The sequence below is a fragment of the Erinaceus europaeus genome, chromosome 18 (genome assembly GCF_950295315.1).
Source record: "Erinaceus europaeus chromosome 18, mEriEur2.1, whole genome shotgun sequence".
NCBI lineage: Eukaryota > Metazoa > Chordata > Mammalia > Eulipotyphla > Erinaceidae > Erinaceus > Erinaceus europaeus.
In genome coordinates, this window is record NC_080179.1 from 11,402,644 (window position 1) to 11,412,388 (window position 9,745).

At 37.2% G+C, this 9,745-nt stretch overlaps 1 non-coding gene across 1 annotated transcript; it reads left to right on the forward strand.

The window, feature by feature from the left end:
* Positions 1-9,146: 9,146 nt before the first annotated feature.
* On the forward strand, positions 9,147-9,253 carry LOC132534512 (U6 spliceosomal RNA). Its single transcript, XR_009546220.1, has one exon. It is a non-coding gene; the product is annotated as a U6 spliceosomal RNA (small nuclear RNA).
* The last annotated feature ends 492 nt before the right edge of the window (positions 9,254-9,745 follow it).

Here is a 9,745-nt window from a genome sequence, read left to right on the forward strand (position 1 = left end):
AAAACTTCCATCTGTAGGTGGGGACTGGGGACTCAATTCTGGGTCCTGCATATTGTAACATGTGTGCTCAACCATATGCACCACCACTTGGCCCCCAAAAGTTTCTTCAACTAATAGTTTTAAGGAAACTGCCCAAGAACATGCAGAAAAAAAAAAAAAAACTAGATCGACACTTAAGTTGTTACACTAAAATTAAGTTGAAATGGATTTAGATTAGAGACTTTGATAGTTAAACCTGAAACAACAAAATACATTAAGTAAAACACTTCAGAAGAATAAAGATGTATTTGGAGACTCAACCCAACGGGTAAAGAAAGCAAACAAATATATATAAACAAATAGGAATACAACATATGAAAAAGCTTCTACACATCTAAATAAATTTCTATGATGATAAAAAGTAATAAGCACCTGGAAAATGATATCTATACATCGCACATATTATAAAGGACGTCTAAAAATATACTTTAGCTCAACAACGCTGCAGAAAACTGAGAAATTTTACACGTATATCAACAAATATATTTACTGTTTGCTGTAAACCATCAATCCCACAATAAAAAAACATGAATAGGCAGTTTTCTAGAGAAAATGTCCAAATGACTCACAAACACAAGAAATACTCCACACCACATGTCACCAAAGCAATGTAGATGAAAATCAAAATGAGATATCAACTTGTACCTGTGAGAAAGATCTACCTTAACAAACAGGAGATGGCAAGTATTGAAAATGTGGAGATAAAGGAAGTCTGGTATAACAGGAATTGGTGCAGACCCCATGGGAAAAGGTGTGAAGAGTCTTTAAACAAAAAATAATAAGAGAGATAACTAATGATTCAGCAGCACCAATCCGAGGCATCTATCCAAAACCTCTATTTTCATAAATGCACTACTTATAAAATTCAAAGTATGGAATTAACCTAGATGCCTACTGAGAGATGACTGGATAAAGATGTTACATGGTATCTGTTCAATGGAATATTACTCTGCAATAAAAATGATGGGATTTTCCTACTTTGAAATTAAAATGATGAAATTGTTGCATTTGCAGTAAAATGTATGGAACTGGAGTTGATTATACTAAACGAAATAAGTGCAAGGCTGCACAGTTTCACTTTAATTTTTATTGCTGCTGCTAGGGGTTCTCTGTTCTGAATCAATGCTGTCATGTAGAAAAACAGAGATAAGGGAAAAGGTACCCTAAGACTTGGGAGTGATGGATTCATACTGCCAGCACCAAGCCTCAGAAATAACCCTGGTGGAAAACAAAACAAAACAATAAACAGATATCGGTCTTCTGTCTTTGTAGTGGGACTTATATTATTAGTACCTGTGATTCTGAGACCTTCAAATCTGAAGTATCTTTTACATCGCTGGCTTTCCTCGGTCTTGAGTTCACAGGTGGTAGATCATGGAACTTCTCAACCCCAATAATCACAATATTCAATTCCTTATGAATCTTTTTCTCTTCCAGTCTCCTTGTCTTTTGCTCTACACTCCATGCCCCCTTGGCTTCATTTCACTTTTAGAGAAAAGAACTCTAATACATTATGCAGTCCTATGAATCAAGACTCGATATTCAAGTGATATTTCTATATGACTGCATCCCCATTTATTTAAGAAAAAGGTGGGGGGTTGGGTGGTGGCGCACCTCATTGTGTGCATATGTTACCAAGTGCAAGGACCTGGGCTTCAGCATCCCACTTCCCAACTGCAAAAGAGACACTTTAAGACCAGTGAAGCTGGTTTGCAGGTGTCTTTCTCTCCCCTTTATCTCTCTCTCCCCTTTCTTTCTGTCCTATCTAGTAAAATGAGAGAGAGGAGACAGAGAGAGAGAGAGAGAGAATGAAAGGAAGGAACAGAAGGGGTAGGGGAGAACAATGGAGATAAAGGGAGGGGGAGGGGAAAGAGGAGGGGAGAGGGTGGGAGGGGAGGGAGGGAGGGAGGGAGGGAAGAAGGAAGGAAGGAAGGAAGGAAGGAAGGAAGGAAGGAAGGAAGGGAGGAAGGAAGGAAGGAAGGGGGGATGGAAGGGAAAAAAATGGTGGTCAAGAGCAGTGGATTTGTAGTTCTGGGACTGAACTCCAGTGATAACACTGGTGGCAATTTAAAAAAACAAACAAAACGTACTCTGTGATCCAATTACAGTGTTTTTTGTTTCTCCCCTTGGCTTTGTGCTTTAGTATAATCCTTAGCATAGCCATTTGAATACAATTGCCTACTCTCCAGTTTCCAGAGAATACTTTATGAGTACTTTTTAAATTCATATATAACTAAATGTCCTTCATTTATTACTAGACCATGTAAAAATGTAAATTCTTAAAAACTTAGCATTGTAGTTATTGTCAAAGATATCGGTGCCAGTTATATTGTTATACCAATGATGTGTTCCTGAAGGAGCAGACAAAAGATCTATGTGTTGGCACACAAAACATCACAAAAGGAGGAGGCGGAGGAGACAATGTCAACCAAGAAGAGAACATAGCAAGGTGGTGACAGAATACTTAAAAGGAACAGAGCAGAACCCTTCAAGGTACAGAAGGTAAGATCTGGACTATACTTAGATATGAGAAACTAAGCAATGTCCAGGAGCTTATGCATAAGATTTAGTATCAGGAAAGTGAAGCCAAACTGTAAAACAATGAGGAGAAAAATTAAAGTAAATTGATTCTAAAGACTTAAGAAGATGGCATAAACTTGCCAGAAGAGAGACATGGATAAATTATATAGAATCTGAGAGGAGTAGTTCATTAATTGTTCAAATAACATCTGTGTGTATGCTGGAAATATTTGTAATCACCTAATTGCAAAATAACAGTTTCAATCAGAATGCCTATTTAGAAACAGAAATAGAATGCCAGTCATGAATAAGTTAAAGTCAAGGTCAAGACTCATCAATATGACATATTTTGTAAGTAGACACAAAATTCCTGGAAAGAGTTCATTGTCATTAACATAATGCAAGCTGAAAGGAAATTTTAAAGAAAAAAATGAAGAAATGTACTAGTAAACAGGGTCAGGTAGCCAAATCAGCTTCATGTGACTGCAATTTATTCAACATCAATTTTACTGGGTAACTGTAAGAATTTAGGACATTCAGAAAGTTTAGATGAAGCAAAACAAGAACTAGGATATTAACCGATACTCCCTGGGTCATATTTGGGAAATACAGCTTTGCTCACACAGTCAATAAAGATCTGGAAAGAATAGTCTTAACAGGCTGGGAGTATGGATTGACCTGCCAACACCTACGTCCTGTGAAGAAGCCATTAAAGAAGACAGGCCTCCCACCTTCTGTACCTCATAATGATCCTGGGCCCATACTCCCAGAGGGATAAAGAATGAAAAAACTACCAATGAAGGGGATGGGATACAGAACTCTGGTGGTGGGAACTGTGTGAAACCGTACCCCTTTTACGTTATAAAATGACTCAATGCTATACCCAGTAGAATTTTGTAGTTTATTAGATATTTTTTCCAGGGATTCATCTCATTTATCTTGAATTCCATTCATTAGAGATAATTCACAGTCAGGGACTTATTACTAAGGACATTTTAGAGATAATAACTCACCTTCCTAGCAAATAGTTTTGACTATCCAGAGATCTTTTTGACAAGCGTAGATTGGGTTAACTGCCTTATTTCTCTAGAGTGTTATCCTCCAATGAGGAGAGAAAATGTATTCTGATGAGTTGCTTTAATAACTTATTTCCAGAAAGCTTATTATATTGTTTCTTATGACACTGCAGTGCTTCTTGTAAGAAAATAGAAGGCTATTTTAGGAAAGTGACCGTGTGAGGTGCTTGAAAGAATTAAGGCAGACATATGTTATAAATCCCTGTATCTACAGTTTGGATAAAGTAAGAATGATATTTGGTGAGAGGGTACAATAAATGGAAATTCTACTAAGGACATCCTGGGAGAAAACAAAGTAATGCTTTGGAAACAAAGAATTGAGATGGTCCCTTATGACTGGTTACAGTAATGTTTCCCAAACTTGCATTTCGTTATTAGCCATGAATTAGATCGTCTTCTTATTAGGAAATATAGACTACAGTATGATAGGGTAGTAGAATGAGACTCTTCCTGTTCCCAAAGTTGAACAAGTAGATGTTCTGATCAAGCTGTAAAACCGATTATCATGACCTAGAATCTATTAAGAAATATAAGCTACCGGGACTTCAACAGTCAAGACTTTGAAGAGACTGGAACACTTAAGATTTGAACAGTAGCTGCAGCCCCAGTGAAACGGAGCACCTATATCACAGCATGTTGCAAGCGAATACTTGCAAGTTTTCTGGACAAAGTATCTAAGGAAGTCCTGAATGTGACCCACTACTAAATATGTCAGACTTACAGATTGCAAGTACCTTGGGAGAGAAGGAATCATAGTCATAACTTTCCTGACCTCCGACTCCTTTTCCTTTTTCCCTAGTCAGCCTCCAAATTTCCCCAACAGCAACTGAATGGAAAAGTTATATCATAATAATGAGGAAAGAGAAAAGGAAGGAGAAGGATATATTTTCCTGTATTCAAGTTCTGTCTGCTTCCAGTTTCAACTAGGATGAAAGAAATAATTTTATTTTAAAATAAAAATTGAAGGTTAATTGCTATTGCTACATTGAGATCTTGGTGTGTGTGTGTGTGTGTGTGTGTGTGTGATTTCTATTAACCAAGATTAATCAGAAAAAATTGTGCTAAATGGCCAAGGTGGGGACAACACCCATTGATTACACACAAAATGGATAGAAGCACATACACAGAGAGAATTAAGTTTCTTTTGTAACTATACCTTGTGAAAACTGCTTTTTCAATGTATTGGTCATATTTATTTACTAACTTGAATCATTGTTTAATATTTATTTATTGGCTATAGACAGCCATAAATTGAGAGGGTAGGAGTGATAGAGAAGGAGGGAGACAGAGAAACACCTGCAGCACTGCTTTACTACTTATGAAGCTTTCCCCCTGCAGGTGGGGACCAGGGGCTCAAACCCAGGTCCTTGAGCTTTGTGACATATGTGCTTGACCAGATACACCACCACCTGACCCGAATTTGAATCTTGCTATCTCTGCAGAAAACATAATTAGGATAGTTTAAATGATTAAAACACCAGCCTGACTATGATTTTAAATATCATTTTTTCTTTTTTTATATTTATTTATTTATTTCCTTTTGTTGCCCTTGTTGTTTTATTATAGGACAGAGAGAAATGGAGAGAGACAGAGGAAGGCAGAGAGGGGGAGAGAAAGACAGACACCTACAGACCTGCTTCACTGCTTGCGAAGCGACTCCCCTGCAGGTGGGGAGCCAAGGCTCGAACCGGGATCCTTACACCGGTCCTTGAGCTTTGCGCCACCTGCACTTAATCTGCTGCACTACCGCCCAACTCCCTAAATATCATTTTTTCTTAAAACAATGAATAAACCATTGCATATAGTAAAAAAAAAATGCTAATTTGCTATTTTACAACTTGATTAAGTGTTCACAGGCAAAAAAATCATATTCCACTTTAGAGATAAGAATGACTATCACCACTTTGGCTTGTATCTTTTCAAGTGTTTCATAGCTGTGTAAAACTCAATTTATTTTTTCCAGGGCTCTGCTCAACTCTGGTGTTTAAACTTGAGAGTTTTGGTGTCATAGACATGAAGGCCTTTCTTTATAATAACTTTGCTCTCTCCCCAGTTAAACACTTAAAATTTTTCACTGCAAACATATCAGATTTCCATTTCAACACATACATATCTTTTAAAATTCAAATTTTGAATTATAATTCATTGTAGTTAACCACATGCTGATATTAGATAGTAATAGAACTGGAAGTCCAATATACATGAACATTTTATGCCAAATTGCTGTTGATAAATATTAGACTAATTTCAACCTTATCCCTCACAGTATAGAAAAGTGACTTTAAGCTTTATCTGAGAGTTGACAAATTGGTGCTTTTTACTATTTATGCTAATTTCTGAGATGTACCACAATTAAGTATAAAAAAGCTGGATGACTTAAAAGAACAGAAATATATTATCTCATGGTTCTGAAAGTTAGAACTCTATAATAAATACACCAATAAAGTTATGCTCTTGCTGAAATTACTAAGAAAATATTTCCGTTGCTTCTTTCTAAACTTCATTTGTAATTAGCCTGCTGCAACAATGACCCCAGTTTGCAGCAGTGTCACTCCAGTCTTTTCCTCTGTTGATCATGGTATTGTTGTCCCTGTATATGGCTCCATGTATCCATGTTTGTTCTTTTATAAAAACATAGTCCCTGGGCACGAGTGGCGACACACTCTGTGAAGCACACATAGTAAGAAGTGCAAGGACTGCCTTAAGGATCTGGGTTCACAGTTGGTGAAGTGTTGGACATTAAGCCAGCTCCCTGCTCCCCCCTGCTCCATTGAGGACACTATGGCCTATTTACATAATCATTGTTTTGCCTGAAAGATTCCCCACCCATTCCTTTGATCTATCTTTTTTTCTACCTTGAGACCTGCCCTGCCTGCAGGGTACACTAAGCCCACCAATTAAAACCCTAGCAACCGTTCCTATGGTAGCTTTTTACCTTCCGCTCTTTCTTTTTCCCACCCCCTTTCCCAGCCATCTCCATCCTGACTTGCCACTTCCAGTTTTATCCTATAAAGCCACTTCTGTTTCTGGTTTCTCTCTCTTCTCTTCCTCTTCTTTCCGTGTCCCGACCCGGAGGAGGGCAGGCATGCAGACAGGGAGGTGACCCGTGGCTTAATCCACTGCATTCACGCCGACTCTGGGGTGACCATATGAATACGAATTGTATTACCACGCCACTACAAGTTCCATCTTTCCCGCCGCCGGGGGAAAGCTAGCCAGGCAGTGAAGCAGGTCTGCAGGCGTCTCTCTTTCTCCCTCTCTATTCTCCCCTTTCTCCCCCACACCTCTCCATTTCTCTTTGATCTACCCAATAAAATAAAATTGAAAAAAAAGGCATCCCCTTTAGACTGTGGTACTCCTTAATGATCCCAACTTGATCATATCTATAAAACCCTACTTCCAAATCAGATTACATTCACAGGAATTAGGACTTCAAATGTATGTATACATACATATACATACACATACACATACATACATACACATACACATACATATACATTATATATATATATGGTTTACAGTAAATACAATTGATAGCACATGTATGAAATTTCTCAGTTTTCTGAATAACTCTCTCACCTCCAGTCTAGGTCCTCCTCCACCATCATGCACCAGGACCACCACCTGAGTCCTTGACTTTGGTGCCACACACCAAACCCTGTCTAAGTTCTGCTTTGTGTTTCCTATTTCTGTTCTTATTTCTTAACTTATATCCATGAGTGGGATCATCTCATATTCATCCTTCTCTTTCTGTCTTATTTCACTTAATGATTCCTTCGAGCTCCATCCAAGTTGAGATATTATGCCTACAAGCTAAAATGAACAATTTCCCCTATTTTGTTTGAAAAAAAAAATTAAGTTTGATTCTTTGTGTCTATACTCAAGGCCTGATGAGTTTCAGACTACTCTTTCTAGTCTAAGAAACTTTGACTCAGTTCTTTTAGTTCCATACCTTCCTTTCAATGTATTTAAATTTAGTTCAGTTCTTTTAATATGTATTTAGTATACCTATATTTTATATTACATATTTTATGGTAACCCATTGGGAATATTTAAACATACAGTTTGAATAGACCTATAATCATATTTTTTCAAATGGCTTAACATTTCTGCTTTTTAAAAATTCTTTTCTAATAAGTTTTAACTATAGTAGTTCCAGAATCACACTGCTTTATTATGTCTCATACTGTTCTGTGATGACCTCTTTCTAATTGTAATATTTTAATTCTTATTTTCATGATTTTAATTTTAAATTACAAATTAAATATTAATGCTGCAATATATGCTAGTCAGTTAAGATTAACTTCAACTATAAGAATACACTTACCAGGACATAATTGTTGTTTTAGTATTTTAGATTAGTAGTTGAGGACAGATATGGAACTACGTAGAGTCAAGGATCTCATTTCTTCTTTTATTCTTACTCAATTATGCATAACATTAATTTTATGGCCTTGGGTAGTAATAGTTATATTTCTGTCTGCAAGTTATAGAAAGATACAAAAACTGAAGTGGTGTGAAAAAGAAAACTAAGAGATACCCTACTTTTTTCTTAAGGAAGACTATGAAAAACTGGTATAAGACAGTTTTTATTCTAATTTTTATTTACAAAAACACTGACAAAAACCATAGGATAAGAGGGGTACAACCCCACACAATTCCCACCAGAACTCTGTATCCTATCCCCTCCCCTGATAGCTTTCCTTTTTTTTATCCCTCTGGGAAATTGGACCCAGGGTCATTATGGGATGCAGAAGGTGGAAGGTCTGGCTTCTGTAATTGCTCCCCCACTGAATATGGGCTTTGGCAGGTGAATCCATACTCCCAACCTGTTTCTCTCTTTCCCTAGTGGGGCGGGGGAAATAGGGTTTCAGGACACACTTTTTTTTTTTATATTTTATTGATGAGAGAAGTCATATGACTATGGCTATTCATTGGACTTGTGTATAGGAGCCCTACAAATATTATCTTTGGGGGCTGGGCAGTAGCACAGCAGATTAAGCAAACATGGTGCAAAGCTCAAGGACTGGCATAAGGATCCGGGTTCCAGCCTCCAGTCCCCATCTGCGGCGGGGTCGATTCTCAGGTGGTGAAGCAGGTCTGCAGGTGTCTATCTTTCTCTCCTCTCTGCCTTCCCCTCCTCTCTCGATTTCTCTCTGTCCTATCCAACAACAATAGTTATAACAATAATAGCCACAACAATGACAACAACAAGAGCAACAAAATGAGGAAAATAGCCTTCAGGAGCAGAGGATTTATAGTGCTGGCACTGAGCCCCAGTGATAACCCTGGAGGCAGATAAGTAAATAAATAAATAAAACATTATCTTTGTTCTGAGACACTAGGATATCAGTTGAAAATGCCATTATCATAGAAGAGGGAAAAAATTGGACTATCTGTCCTCCTTGTAAAATGCCCAATATCTCTTTAATTATTTTACTATACTTATTTTTTATTTTACTTTTATCACAGCTATATTGCTAGTTGTCATAAAAACATGTTCCAATAGTATTTGCTTAGACAGTACATATATTAATATTTGGAAAATACACAGAAGATTAATATGACCCCTGCTCAAGGGTAACACACAAATTTATCAAGAATTCCATATTTTTATCCCTATCAAAAATAGCCTAGAGATTCCTCTAGGAGTTTGGAGTTTCAACCCCATGGGCAAGAGAAACTAAAGCAAGATTAAGTGGAACTACATCACAATTAAAATCTTCTACTCATTAAAAAAAAAATCTCAAGAACAAACAGGCAGACTGGCAACTGAGAGAAGCTACTGGCATATCACACATCTGAGAAGCAATTGATATCAAACATATTGATATATAAAGAAATCACACACCTCAGTAACCAAAAACAAATAACTAAATTAAAATGGACAAAAGATCTAAACAGACTGTTTTGTACACAGAGTACACATACGGGCGACAGTCATGAACAAATGCCCCACTTCCTTCGCCATTAGAGAAATGCAAATCAAAGTCATATTGAGATTTTACCTTATCTTTGTGAGAATAAGTCACAGGAACAAATCAAGAGATGACAAGTGTTGTCAAGGATGTGAGAGAAAGGAACTCTGTTGTGATTTCAGATCAGTG